The sequence below is a fragment of the Bos javanicus genome, chromosome 10 (genome assembly GCF_032452875.1).
Source record: "Bos javanicus breed banteng chromosome 10, ARS-OSU_banteng_1.0, whole genome shotgun sequence".
Lineage (NCBI taxonomy): Eukaryota > Metazoa > Chordata > Mammalia > Artiodactyla > Bovidae > Bos > Bos javanicus.
Window position 1 is genome coordinate 53,980,686 of NC_083877.1, and position 15,136 is coordinate 53,995,821.

Here is a 15,136-nt window from a genome sequence, read left to right on the forward strand (position 1 = left end):
GAAATAGACCAATTCATTTAAAGACATACCGTACCAAAATTTTAATAAGAAATAAATTACCTGACAAGTTCTGTTAACTCTTGAAGAAATTACACTTGAAATTAAAAACCATCCAATAAAGAAAACCTTGATACCAGGTAGTTCCACCAGTTGAATTCAACCATGATTCTAAGGAATAAATAATTCCAATTCTATGCAGTGTCTTATTGAAACTAAAAGAAGGACTTTTCCCAATTCATTCCTGAGGCCAGCATTATTCTGATACCAAAACCAGACTAAAGACTTATATAAGAAAGTTAAAACTGCAGACCATTCATGCTCATGATCATAACCATTCTATGGTAAGTTTGTTAAATTGGGTCCCTTCTATTCTGAAAGGGCAGTAATTTGTTCTCAAATTACTTACAGAAATGAGGTTTGCCTTTCCTATCTGTAGAACTTAAGCCAGCACAATTTTGTGGGTGTTTACGGAATATGTGTTTATAGGGATGAAATCTATGCAACATTTCATCCTTTCAAGGGGCCCAATTCACAGAGAAGGAGGTGCAAGAATGAGCCCATGACCATGGGATCCATTAATCACATCATCTACCACACCATCTAGAAGCAGGCACTGGAATGGCCTACTGAAAGCACAACCCAAGCACCAATATGGAGATAACACTCTGTAAAGATGGCATGCCAGTTTAATATTTAAGCCAAAAACCTCAATATGAGCTGTATTCACAACAGAAAATATACACGGTCCAGGAACAAAGGGGTAGAAGTAGGAGTAGCCCCACTTGCCATCATTTCCAAAGACCCACTGGAGGATCCCTGGAACTCTGGGCTTTGCCATGTTAGAGATCCAGGCCCCCAGAGGGAAAACACACCTTCTAAGGGACACACCTTCAAGGATCCCATTCAACCATGATCTACGCCTGCTGCCAGGGCACTGTGGACTCCTTGTATCTGGGAACCAGCAGGTGATTGAGGCTGTTACGTGGCTTCTAAGGGACCAACGGGAGAATTAAATGAGCTCATTATAGGAATCACTCTATATCCTTTTAAGTATTTAATGGTGGTACAAATCTGTGATATTCCCACTAGGTTGCCATATTTTTATTTGTTTTTTTAAACAGATTTATTAAGATCCAGTTAACAATCATGTGCAATTCAGTGGTTTTTAGTATGTTCATGGAGTTGTTCAACCATCACCAAAATCTTAAAACATTTTCATCACCAGCAAAATAAACCCCATACCCATTGTTACTCCTCATTTTCCCCCAGGATCTGCCCTCTTTCCCAGGAAACTTCCAGTCCACTTTCAGTCTCTTTTAAAGAGATTTGCCTATTTTGGACATTTTGTTTAAATGGTATTATGCAATACGTGGTCCTTTGTATCTGGCTTCTTTCACTGAGTGTAATGTTTTCAAGGTTCAACCATGTTATAGCATGTGTCGGTACTTAATTTCTTTTTATTGCCAAATAATGTCCCATTATATGGATAACCACACTTTATCCATGCATTGGGTGGGCATCTGAGTTGCTTCCACATTTTAACTGTTATGAATAATGGTGGTATGAACATCTGTATACAAGTTTTTGTATGGACATCTATTTTCATTTGGGACGTATATACCTAGGAGTGGGATTGCTGGGTCAAATGAAGAACTGCCAAAGTTTTCCAAGTGGCTTGGTGGGCTGCCGTCTATGGGGTCGCACAGAGTGGGACACGACTGAAGCGACTTAGCAGTAGCAGTTACCATTTTTACATTCCTACCAATAGAGTTGTGGTCCTAGTGTAATTAGATTGACTAGTTTTCTGTGAGTATGGTTTCAGTGTGTCTGGCCTCTGATGCCCTCTTGCAACACCTACCATCTTATTTGGGTTTCTCTTACCTTGGGCGTGGGATATCTCTTCACGGCTGCTCCAGCAAAGCGCAGCCGCTGCTCCTTACCTTGGACGAGGGGTATCTCCTCACCGCCGCCCTTCCTGACTTTCAACATGGGATAGCTCCTCTAGGCCCTCCTGTGCCTGCGCAGCCACGGCCTGGGGTTGGTCCTCCCGGCCACCGCCCCTGGCCTCAGGCCTCGGGGCATGGGGTAGCACCTCCCGCCTGCCGCCCCTGGCCTCGGGCTTAAGGGCGTGTCACCGCCTGGACCTAGGAGGCTGGGTATCTCCTCTCGGCGCCCAACCTGACCTCGGACGTGGGGTAGCTTCTCTCAGCCGTTCCTGCGCCGTCGCAGTCTGGCACTCTCGGCCGCTGCCGGGACCTAGGACGTGAGGTAACTCCTCTTGGTCGCCGCCCTTCAGGCATGGGGTTCTCCCGGCTTCTGCCCCTGACCTCGGACTTGGCGTAACTCCTCTCGCGTGCGCTTTAGGGCACCGGTCGCAGCCGCCTGCACTTTGAAGCAACAGTTAGAACTGGACATGGAACAACAGACTGGTTCCAAATAGGAAAAGGAGTACGTCAAGGCTGTATATTGTCATCCTGTTTATTTAACTTATATGCAGAGTACATCATGAGAAACGCTGGACTGGAAGAAACACAAGCTGGAATCAAGATTGCTGGGAGAAATATCAATAACCTCAGATATGCAGATGACACCACCCTTATGGCAGAAAGTGAAGAGGAACTAAAAAGCCTCTTGATGAAGGTGAAAGAGGAGAGTGAAAAAGTTGGCTTAAAGCTCAACATTCAGAAAACGAAGATCATGGCATCTGGTTCCATCACTTCATGGGAAATAGATGGGGAAACAGTGGAAACAGTGGCAGACTTTATTTTTCTGGGCTCCAAAATCACTACAGATGATGACTGCAGCCATGAAATTACAAGACGCTTACTCCTTGGAAGGAAAGTTATGACCAACCTAGATGGCCTATTCAAAAGTAGAGACATTACTTTGCCAACAAAGGTTTGTCTAGTCAAGACAGTGGTTTTTCCAGTGGTCATGTATGGATGTGAGAGTTGGACTGTGAAGAAAGCTGAGTGCCGAAGAATTGATGCCTTTGAACTGTGGTGTTGGAGAAGACTCTTGAGAGTCCCTTGAACTGCAAGGAGATCAACCAGTCCATTCTAAAGGAGATCAGCCCTGGGATTTCTTTGGAAGGAATGATGCTAAAGCTGAAACTCCAGTACTTTGGCCACCTCATGCAAAGAGTTGACTCATTGGAAAAGAGTCAACTTTTGATGCTTCCCTTCTGATGCTGGGAAGGATTGGGGGCAAGAGGAGAAGGGGAGGACAGAGGATGAGATGGCTGGATGGCATCACTGACTCGATGGACATCAGTCTGAGTGAACTCTGGGAGTTGGTGATGGACAGGGAGGCCTGGTGTGTTGCGATTCATGGTGTCGCAAAGAGTCAGACACGACTGAGTGACTGATCTGATTTGATCTGACCAATAGAGTATGAGAATTCTCACTTTACATCCTTGACAGCACTTATTATTATCTGACTTTTTATCACAGCCTTCCTAGTGGGTGTGAAATGATATTTTATTACAGTTCCCTGATGGTTCATGATATTATGAATTTTTTCACGAGCTTATTGGCCAGTTGTATATTTTCTTTGGAGAAATGTCTAGTCAGGTCTTTTGCCTGTTTTATAATTAGTTTATTTATCGTTTTGTTATTGAGTTGTCCTAGTTCTTTTTATTTCTAGATACAAGTCTCTGGTCTGATACATAATGTGCAAAAATTTTCTCCCATTCTGTGAGTTGTCTTTTGAATTTATTGATAGTGTCCTTTGAAGCACAGAAGTTTTAAATTTTGATGATGTTTGGTTCCTTGTGCTTTTCTTGTCATATCTAATCAATATCGTTTTAATTTACTATCTTCACTGGAGGGAGGACAGTTTCAGAGGCTTCCACTTGGCCTTCTCACTATGATAGTTCTTATCCCACAAGCCATAGATGCAATGTGGTAGTGGTAGTGAGTAGATCCAACTTTCAGTACACTTGAAAAACAGGACAGTGACTTTTGGGTGGATCCGCAGAACCAGTGAACTCAGTATAAATTGAACATTAGTCAGGACCCCGTTTGTAATCAGGTCCCTTCAAGTCCTGCATTTTTGTTTTTAAATTTTGTTTTTAGCTGTGCTGGGTCTTTTTTGTGGCACGTGGGCTCTTTGTTGCAGTGTGCAGGCTTCAGTTTATATCAAAAAATCAATAGAAATTTGGAAGTTAAACAGCATATTTTAAATAAGCCATGATCAAAAAGGAAATTATAAGGAAAATTAGAAATCATTTTAACTGTTTGGCAATTAAAACATACCAGGATATGGATGAGATAATTCAGTGCTTCTTCAAATGCTTTTATACAAAAGAAAAAGGATATAAAATTGATGATCTAAGTTTCTACCTTAAGCAAAAAATAAAAAGTAGAGGGAAGAAAATAAGAATAGAAATCAATAAAATAGAACATGGACAAAAAGTAGAGAAAACAAATGAAACTAAAGCTAGTTCCTTGAAAAGATTAAGAAAATTGCTACATCATAGCAAGCCCAAGTAAGAAAGAAAACTCAAATGATCAGTATCAAAGAGAAAAGGAATCTCAACATGTGGGTAGAAATAGAGAGGAATTAAAATTACACAAATTTTAAATTTAAAACTGTAATTAAAAATTTTCCCATTATTTTTTATGATCTTGATTTCCTATTAAAAAGGATATTTGAAAGTCTGTGCTAAACTCTTGAATTAGAGATATTACCACAAAAATAAGAAAGATGACCATTTGAAAATGCACACCAGGCTTAGGACTCTATTGCCTTGTACTCATCTCTTTTACCATAATTTCACTGTTACCAAATGTTCTAGCCAATATTACTTTATTCTGGGATCATGCATAGGTCATGCATTTATTTTAATCATAAATTTCCAAATTTATTGTGAGGATAACTAGTTAAATTTGTGTGGATCAATGCTAATTCATCACAGCTAGATACAGAACTGAAAACATGGTGATTTAGCACTTGCTGTACAAAGGACATAATTATGTGTGGTTTTCTGTTTTCTCCTTTGTCATTTCATTATTTATACATAGCACAAACTGTTTTCCATTGAATGTATTCACAGAGAAATGACTATTGAGATAACATAGTATAGTAAAATCTTGGTTATCTGGCATTCAGCCAAATGGATATTGTGACCAGAAGTTGAAAGGAGATTTTATATCTTTTAGAAAACATGAAGTTCAAAGAAAGTTTTTTTTTTGTGGAGAACTCTTGTTGTTTAGTCACTGAGTTGTGTTCTGACTCTTTGTGACCGCATGGACTGACTGTAGCCTGCCAGGCTTCTCTGTCCATGGGATTTCCCAGGCAAGAGTACTGGAGTGGGCTGCCATTTCCTTCTCCACGGAATCTTCCTGAACCAGGGATTGAACCTATATCTCCTACATGGGCAGGCTAATTCTTTACTATTGAACCAGAAATGTTACTGGTAAATTAACAGACAGGACAACTCCAAATTGAAGTTAATGTTCAATCACAAAGTATAGTAAAATCTGCACTTAGAGTTGCTCACGTGAGACCAGGAGAGGCAAGTTATCAGGAGGGAAAACAGTCTGACACATTAGGGAACCATATACTCATATGCTCTGCATCAGCATAGCATAGGAGCCTCTGAAAAAGGACCACTCATTCCCTGTACACCCATGGTGATCAGTTTGTATCTTTGGTATTCACACACATCTTGTTATATGTACATAATGTGTATATGTTCATGCATATATTAGTACTATGTTACAGAAGCAACATGTATACCTTAGATATTTTTATAAAAAAATAAAAGTCAGCTGTAATTTAATTTCCATAAAGCCACCACTAATTGTGTGATAGTCTGGTATTTTTTCCTATGTATTTTTATCCATAAATTTATCCTGGCAACCAACTCCAGTATTCTTGCCTGGAGAATCCCATGGACAGAGGAGCCTGGCAGGCTATAGTCCATGGGGTTGGAAAGAGTCAGACACGACTGAGCAACTTAATACTCACTCACTCACAGTCCCTACCCTCAACCAGGCTTACTATCTACCGTGGAGCCCTATGAACTAGTTTCTCAAAAGTATTACCAATGTGCTGAACCTTGTGAAGAGAAAACACGGGTGCTAGTGAGTGAATATCAGGGGATATTAGAGAATTTAGGGGAGTCCCTACATGTAAAGTATTTAAAGTAGGCCCTTCTGTAGTGTATCATTTAGGATGCTTTCAGTTTCCAGTAACAGAGTCACTGTAACAGCTAAAATTGGCTTAAATGACAGTTACATTTATTATTTCTCCTCACAAGAAGCAGGCATAGAAGAGAGGTAGTGACTGCAGCAGCTGAACAGGGTCATGTGAAGCCCAGCTTCTCTGGGATTCTCTTGGCTTTCTGTCCTTGGTCACAAGAAGCCTGCAGCAGTTCCAAACGACATAGCCTCCGATGATGATGTCCAGAGGTAGACCCTATCAGTCTCCTTTAAAAAGTGAAGAACCCTTTTTCAAAAGTTTCCCTGCAAGACTTTCATATCTCTTGGGCCAGAATTATGTTGTGTGTATATTTCTAACCCAGTCATGGATAAAGAGAGTGGAATTACTGGGAAGCTTAGAGGAATCAGAAGTAAGCTCATAGGAGGCGAGGTGGGGGGAGTAGCTGCTGGTATCCCTGACATGCATTGCCATCCAATATTTCAATAAAATTAGAATTCTGTTAGCTAGGAAAAAGGATGGGGTGACTAAGCACTAAGTATAGGTTGGGGCTTCCCTGGTGGCTCAGATGATAAAGCATCCACCTGCAGTACAAGAGACCTGGGTTCAAGCCCTGGGTTGGGAAGATCCCCTGGAGAAGGGAACAGCTACCCACTCCAGTATTCTGGCCTGGAGAATTCCATGGACTGTATAGTCCATGGGGTCGCAAAGAGTCAGACATGACTGAGCGACTTTCACTTTCACTTTCATAGTATGGTATAGCCATATAATGAAATCCTCATCAGCTGTTTAAAAAGAGACAGATGTTTATGTATTGATAGAGTGTTAGTTTCAAAATATACTAAATGAAGGAACAAATGTGCAGAATGTTGTATGTATGATTCACCTATTTGTGTAAAAGCAGAACAACTCTCTCATATACAGGTATTTGAAAAAATACTTCTGGCAGGACCTAAGAAACTGTTCACAGTATTTTCTCTGAGGGTGGGACAAAGATGAAAGATTTATAATTTGATGTTCTATGTATCTTTTTTTACTGCTTGAATTCCCCCTCTCCATGGCTGTGTATCTATAATTTGTTTTTATATTTGTTGATAAGAAATAACTATATAGAGAAACAAAGAAGACACAAAACATGTACATAAAAATGTGAAGATACTTTCTATTTATAAAATGCTTATAGCATTTTATATGCCTATAAAAATACTTACCTAGTTGATGTAACTTTTTACACAGTTTTTATTTTAAAGTCTACTTACCACAGATGTTCAAACAAAAAAATGTAGATGAATGCTCATAGCATCATTATTCATTATAGTAAAAAAGTAGAAACAGCCTGTAGGTCCATCAACAAATGAATGGACAAACAAAATGGACAAATGAATGGGATATATACATACAATGAAATATTATTCAATTATAAAAAGGAATGATGTAGTGACACATGCTACAACATAGGTGAACCTCAAAAATATTTAAAGACCACATATTGTAGGATTCCCCTTATGTTAAATGTCTATAGTAGGCAAATCTGTAGAGACAGAAAATGTATTAGAGGTTGTCTGAGATTGAGGAAGTTGAGGGGAAATTAGGAGTGACTGCCTGGGCTTCCCTGGTGGCTCAGCTGGTAAAGAATCTACCTGCAGTGTGGGAGACCCTGGGTTTGATCTCTGGGTTGGGAAGATCCCCTGGAGAAAGGAATGGCTACCCACTCCAGTATTCTTGCCAGGAGAATTCCGTGGAGTGTATAGTCTATGAGGTTGCAAAGAGTCGGACATGATTGAGCAATTTTCATTCACTTCACTAGGAGTTACTGCTGACAGGCATGGAGTTTCTATTTGAGGTGATGAAAATGTTCCAAAATGGTGAGGGTAGTTAGTTGCATACTCTATACTAAAACCCATTGAATTGTACATTTTCAATGGGTCACTTACATGGTATGTGTATTATATCTCAATAAAGCTTTTTTTTTTTTTTAATATACCTGCTTTGTTTTTTTTCCTGCAACCACCAGCATAATTTCCAGGAACATTACTTTAGGTTGTTTATGAATGCTGCTGCTGCTAAGTCGCGTCAGTCGTGTCCGACTCTGTGTGACCCCTACATTTATCAGTACCTTTATCCTTCTTTGAAAAATCTGGTTACTACTTTGGTGGTTTTTTTTTCCTTTTCTCTTTTGTCCATTTATAGACTTACATATTTTTCCACAAACATCACAATAGTCTTTATATTTGTTTTTCCTTATACCTTTCATTTAACTATGACCCTGTAAACTGTTTTTTTGTGACCATAGCTTTATTCCTATTTTTAATAGAAATTTAAAAAATAATCTCATCAAAAAATTCACACATAGCTTAAAAAGAAATAGTATAAAGAAAGGGGCTTATAGTGAAGAGCGAAAAACTCTGGTGCCTCATCCTCAGCCCTCCAGTTCTCGCTTCCCAGAAGGAACTGCTCTAAACTGTTTCTGTTTGTCCTTCTGGTCGATATTCCCATTCTGATGAATAGTTCACACATCCCTGTCCCAAACTGACCTCTAGCTGTGATAGATGAGTAGATCGCCAACTTACGTTTGCTGTCTGTCCACGGTCACAAGAAGCTTGCCATGATTCCAAATGACATAGCCTCCCAGGATGATGTCCAGAGGGAGAAAAGGGAGAATTTCCCCTATCGTGTCTCTTTTAAAAGGTGAAGAACCCTTTTTTGAAAGTTTCCCCAGAAGATTTGGCCCCTCATAGGAGTCTAGGTTGGAAATGGTTTTTCTTCAGGAAGTTAAAGCTGTTGTTTTATCAACATTGAACATGGTATTGCTATTGAAAGGGCTGATTCTTGTTCCTTTGAGGGTGATTCTTCTCTCTCTGTAAAAAAAACTGATGATTTATCTTTATCCTAGTGTTTTAAAATTTCAAAGTATTATGCCTTGTGTGTGCAGTGTCATCATATTGGGCCTTTGATAAGCATTTCAGTTTAAACACCACTGTTTCCCTTCAGTTCTGAAGCTTTTATGTGAATAATTTCTCTAATAATTTCCTTCCCTCTGTTTATACGATTGTTTGGAGATTCCAGCTAGTTGGATGCAGGGCCACCTAGTTGATTCTTATCTTTCTCAGTCAAAATTCCTCATGTAAACCACAGAACACAGAAAATGATTCGGGTGGCATTTTTCTCACATATTTCAAAAATAACCTTATCCAGTACCTTCCTAGATATATAGGAGAGAAATCAGTAGGTAACATACAGTAAATGTCTTAGAACAGGAGTCAGCAAACTTTTTCATAAAGAGCCATATAGTAAATATTTTAGGTGTCACACAGATAGGAGGCAAAAAGTAAGTCTGCTATGTAGGTACTCTGATAGCCATTTAAAAGGTAGCCATTAAAAAATGTTAAAAAAAAAAGAAAAGAAAAGAAAAGAAAAACTGTTTTATGGGCTGTTAAAAAAAAAAAGAAGCAGGTGCCTGGTGGGATTTGGTCCATAAGCTGTAGCTTATTCAACCTCTGTTTAGGGCATTAGGGCTTAATTTTTTACTGAATCTGTTCAGAAAATCCTCTTTTTATTTTCTCTCATATTTTCCTTCAGCTTAGCTTTTTGTTCTACATTTTGAGAGATTTCTGCAAATTTACCTTAGATTGCTTATATTTGAATTCAGCAGTCATTTTTAGTGGCAACACCACTCAATGCCTCTTAATATAGTGTCCTATTTTTGTCTTATAGATTCAAGATGTCCGTAGATATTTCTAAGGAAACACCTTATAGTTTTTAAAGGTGTTTACTTTTGTTTCCTAAGTATTTTTTTCCTTTGGGGACAGTTTTTCTGGTTATACATCTGTGATCTCTGCTAATATAGTTATACTTAACAGTGACACAATAGAAAAATCATCTATTGCTTCTACATATGAAAAGCGCAAACATGTAACAATTATATTTTTAGTTATCATTTATAAATTACATATTAAAACTGATGGTTGCATTATTATTGAACCTGTATCTGAAATCAAAGAGGAACTCTTTCATAATGTGTGTCTGTGTGTGTTTACCAGAGGTTTAGGTGCCATATGAATATTCTCTCATTAGGGCCATTGACCCCTTTACTTCAACTTTCTGTTCTTGTTTTTAGTTTCTTCAGAAGCCCTGCTTCATTGCTTTCCTCCCCACTTCATCTCTGCCAGAAAAGTGTTGATATTGCTCAGCTGCTGTGGCCCTCGCATGTGCATATGATCTTTGCTGTGTTGCTTTTATGCTGATAGCTTATGGTGAACGATGTCGGATTCATGATCTCCGAAGAAGATTTAACTTCGAGACCAGGGACCAGGCTTGATCACTCAAGTGCTTTAGTAGCAGAGTTTTATTATTATTATTTATTATCACTCAAGTAGCAGAGTTTTATTAAAATATAAAAAGGGACAGAGAAAGCAAAGATCTTACCAGGCCCACTCCCACTATATATACATTTTAAGATAACAGGTTTAGTCAGAAGGTTTTCAGGAAGGAGAAACATGTCCTCAAGCAGGATACATTATTGTTATATAATCATTACTAAGGAATGTAGAAAAAAAGTTTGTCCTTTCTTCCTGCTTGAGAATTCCAGACCCCTGTCTCTGCTTTGAGAGCCCCAGACCCCTTTCTCCTCCTCAGAGACCGTGGGCTTCATGACAATTTGCCTAGGAATTGACTCTTTCAGTGCCTTTTACAAATTCCTTTGCTATTACGAAAATAGGATCTCAAGAGGGAGAGAATTAATGTATGTGTTTAAGCTGTTTGAGCTTCTCTAGTGGCTCAGAGGGTAAGGCGTCTGCCTGCAGTGCAGGTAGACCTGGGTCCGATCCCTGGGTCAGGAAGACCCTCTGGAGAAGGAAATGGCAACCCACTCCAGTACCTTTGCCTGGAGAATCCTATGGACGGAGAAGTCCGGTAGGCTACATACAGTCCATGGGGTTGCAAAGAGTCGGACACGACTGAGCGATTTCACTTCACTTTAAGCTGTCCTTCTTGAATTAGAATTCTCACAACACATTTTAAATTGTATTCTTGCATTTACCGTGTGCCTTTGATATAACACCACCCCCCCCCCCAAAATAAACAAGTGTTTTATGGTGTGTTTATAATTTAGTAGGCACCTATTCCTGGAGGAGGAAATGGCAACCCATTCCAATATTCTTGGCTGGGAAATCCCATGGACAGAGCGTGCTACAGTCCATGAGGTCACCAAGAGTCAGACACAACTTAACTGAACAACAACAACAGAGAGCTATTACATACTATTAACTTCAAAAATGGAAGGATGTAGTCAGTTTTCTAATAACTGAAAATGAAGGGGAGTGACTGGGGAGGTAAGACTTCAGAGTGGAGTTGACATTTGAGCTGAGGCTTGAACAAGGGGTAAATTTTGGACTTGTTGAGTGGAGAAGATATTGCACATGGAGTGACCTTAGCATGCACAGAAGTGTAGATCAGAAAGCTCAGTAAGCAGTAATTAGACTGTTGTGGGATCAGAGCATAGGGTGTTGGTGTATCTGCGTGGGCAGGGGACAGTTACAGGACACAAGGCTCGAAAGGCAAGCTGGGCTGAGGTCATGAACAGCATTCTGTGCCCAGGCATTTGAATACTTTTCTTTAGGCCACTGGGAGTATCTTTTGAGTACAGCAGTAAAGAAAGCCGAAATTGTCTTTCAGATAAATCACTCTAGTTACAATAGGAAAGATAGATTTCGAAGATAAGATAGTTGAGGTAGAGCCTCCTGCTTGGAAGCTATTAATTATAGTCTGAACCAGGACAGCAGAGGCCTGTTCAGGTCACATCTGATATCTGTTGTCTTAGCAGTATTCATTAAACATCTGCATTGTCTACCAGGTATTTTGTTAGGCATTGAGACTTTTTGTTTTTTTTCTCTTAAAATATTTTTCATGGCCTTCTTCCCTATTCTCACTGGGACCGTCAAAGGCAAAGCTCTCAACCCTTCATGCCTGAATTACTAGCCACAGTCCCTGTGGACTCCAGGGTCTCTCTCTAGTCCTGTTTATTTTGTGCATCACTCACAAAATAATATTTACATGTGATCTTCATCATTTTACTTTTTTCCTTTGAAAGCTTAATTTTCTCCCATACCAATCAAGTTTTAATTCGTTTTCAGGGTATCAGTGCCTTCAGCCTGGCTCTTCCCTAAATAACCAAATTTTTCTTAAGACTTTCTACCGTAAAAATGCTCTTATTAGTTGATTTTCTTAGAGCACACTCATTCTGCCCCCTTGCCTTTCTCCCCTGTGATCTTCTTGGTGTGAGTATTCTCTGTATTTTCTTACTCAAATTCTTCCCATCTTTCTAGTCTTAGCTCAAGTGTCATCTCCTCCCCTAAATTTCCTCTACATCTTCCTAGAAAGGATTATTCTCTTACACTGTTTTTCTATCCCCAAGGTGTATCTAGCCCTTAGTTGTGGCTTCCACCCTCATTGTTCCTGCGTGGTTACAGTACGAATGCAGGGGTGCCAGCTGTCCTAACCAAGTTCCACATAGGAAAAAGGAGTACAAAGGGCAAAGGCAGCAGCTCTTCCAGCTGAGTCAGCCCCATTTAAAGAGCTCTCCCAGAAGTCCTACCCAGTGACTGTCGCTAGACTGGCCTCTTTGGTCACCCCTAGGTGCAAGAGAACTCTTTTAGGGAGTCTTACTGAGAGTTTCAATGTTAAACAAGTCCAGAGGGCACTGTTCACACAGAAAACAATACATGAAAAAAATGGAGTGTTTTGTATTTTTATCTGGGTGATGATGACATGGTAAACATGCATGAAAGGTCATCAAGCTGTATATTTAAGATTAGTAAATGTCATACTTTTCTGAATTTGTTATACTTTTCAATTAAAAAAGTTAATGCCCCTCTTCCCCAGAGTTGTGGTGACCCTAGGCAGATTGCTTCTGGTATAATTAGGGTTATGTTATCAGAAGGACATAAGGAAGAGCGGATATTGGTCTGGGTATCTCAATATCCTTGTCACATGTGTAGGACTTTTTTCTGAAGGGTAGTGATGCTTTTGACATATAAGTCAAAGTTTTAATGTATTTGTGTTTAATGTGATTTATTTATCATAGTGAAATATGAACTTAAATGTAACAATGTTCTATACACCATTTTAACCTCTGGTATAAAAAGTTATTAAAGATTTTCTTTTTGTTTGATATTTAGTAAATATTGTTAATAACTTGGGAGAAGGCAATGGCACCCAACTCCAGTACTTTTGCCTAGAAAATCCCATGGACGGAGGAGCCTGCTAGGCTGCCAGTCCATGGGGTCGCTAGAGTCGGACACGACTGAGTGACTTCACTTTCACTTTTCACTTTCATGCATTGGAGAAGGAAATGGCAACCCACTCCAGTGTTCTTGCCTGGAGAATCCCAGGGACGGGGAAGCCTGGTGGGCTGCCGTCTATGGGGTTGCACAGAGTCGGACACGACTGAAGCAACTTAGCAGCAGCAGCAGCAGTTAATAACTTGATGTTGAGACATTTCAGCAAAAATAAAAGCATTGGCTTTGAAAAATAAAATATTAATACTATATGTTAATTTTTACTTGCTGTAAGATATAAACAATAAGTGAAAACTCAGTGTATACTTTTTGACTGCTTTTATGTAGTAGAAGCAATATCGGTTTTATCAAGTCAGTACTACAAGGATTCAGAACACTTGCTACCATAAAATCAACATCCTTTCACTAGTTCAAACCTGATAAATAAAAAGTGAGTTCATTGCAGTTCAGTTCAGTTGCTCAGTCGTGTCTGACTCTTGGCAACCCCATGAATCCCAGCACGCCAGGCCTCCCTGTCTATCACCAACTCCCGGAGTTCACCCAAACTCATGTTCATCGAGTCGGTGATGCCATCCAGCCATCTCATCCTCTGTCATCCCCTTCTCCTCCTGCCCCCAATCCCTCCCAGCATCAGAGTCTTTTCCAATGAGTCAGCTCTTTGCATGAGGTGGCCAAAGTACTGGAGTTTCAGCTTTAGCATCATTCCTTCCAAAGAACACCCAGGGCTGATCTCCTTTAGAATGGACTGGTTGGATCTCCTTGCAGTCCAAGGGACTCTCAAGAGTCTTCTCCAACACCACACTTCAAAAGCATCAATTCTTCGGTGCTCAGCTTTCTTCACAGTCCAACTCTCACATCCATACATGACCACTGGAAAAACCATAGCCTTGACTAGATGGACCTTTCTTGGCAAAGTAGTATCTCTGCTTTTTAATATGCTATCTAGGTTGGTCATAACTTTCCTTCCAAGGAGCAAGCATCTTCCAACTTCATGGCTGCAATCACCATCTGCAGTGATTTTGGAGCCCCCAAAATAAAGTCTGACACTGTTTCCATTGTTTCCCCATCTATTTCCCATGAAGTGATGGGACCAGATGCTATGATCTTCGTTTTCTGAATGTTGAGCTTTAAGCCAACTTTTTCACTCTCCTCTTTTACTTTCATCAAGAGGCTTTTTAGTTCCTCTTCACTTTCTGCCATAAGGGTGGTATCATCTGCATATCTGAGGTTATTGATATTCCTCCTGGCAATCTTGATTCCAGCTTATGCTTCTTCCAGCCCAGCGTTTCTCATGATGTACTCTGCATATAAGTGAAATAAGCAGGGTGACAATATACAGTCTTGACATACCCCTTTTCCTATTTGGAACCAGTCTGTTGTTCCATGTCCAGCTCTAACTGTTGCTTCCTGACCTGCATACAGATTTCTCAAGTGGCAGGTCAGGTGGTCTGGTATTCCCATCTCTTTCAGAATTTTCCACAGTTTATTGTGATCCACACAGTCAAAGGCTTTGGCATAGTCAATAAAGCAGAAATAGATGTTTTTCTGGAACTCTCTTGCTTTTTCCATGATCCAGCGGATGTTGGCAATTTGATCTCTGGTTCCTCTGCCTTTTCTAAAACCAGCTTGAACATCTGGAAGTTCATGGTTCACTTATTGCTGAAGCCTGGCTTGGA

The 15,136-nt window shown here is 39.9% G+C and overlaps 1 protein-coding gene across 1 annotated transcript in view; it reads left to right on the plus strand.

Moving 5' to 3' along the window:
• NEDD4 (NEDD4 E3 ubiquitin protein ligase) overlaps positions 1–15,136 on the plus strand; it is a 142,190-nt gene that overhangs the window by 29,307 nt on the left and 97,747 nt on the right. The window lies entirely within an intron of this gene.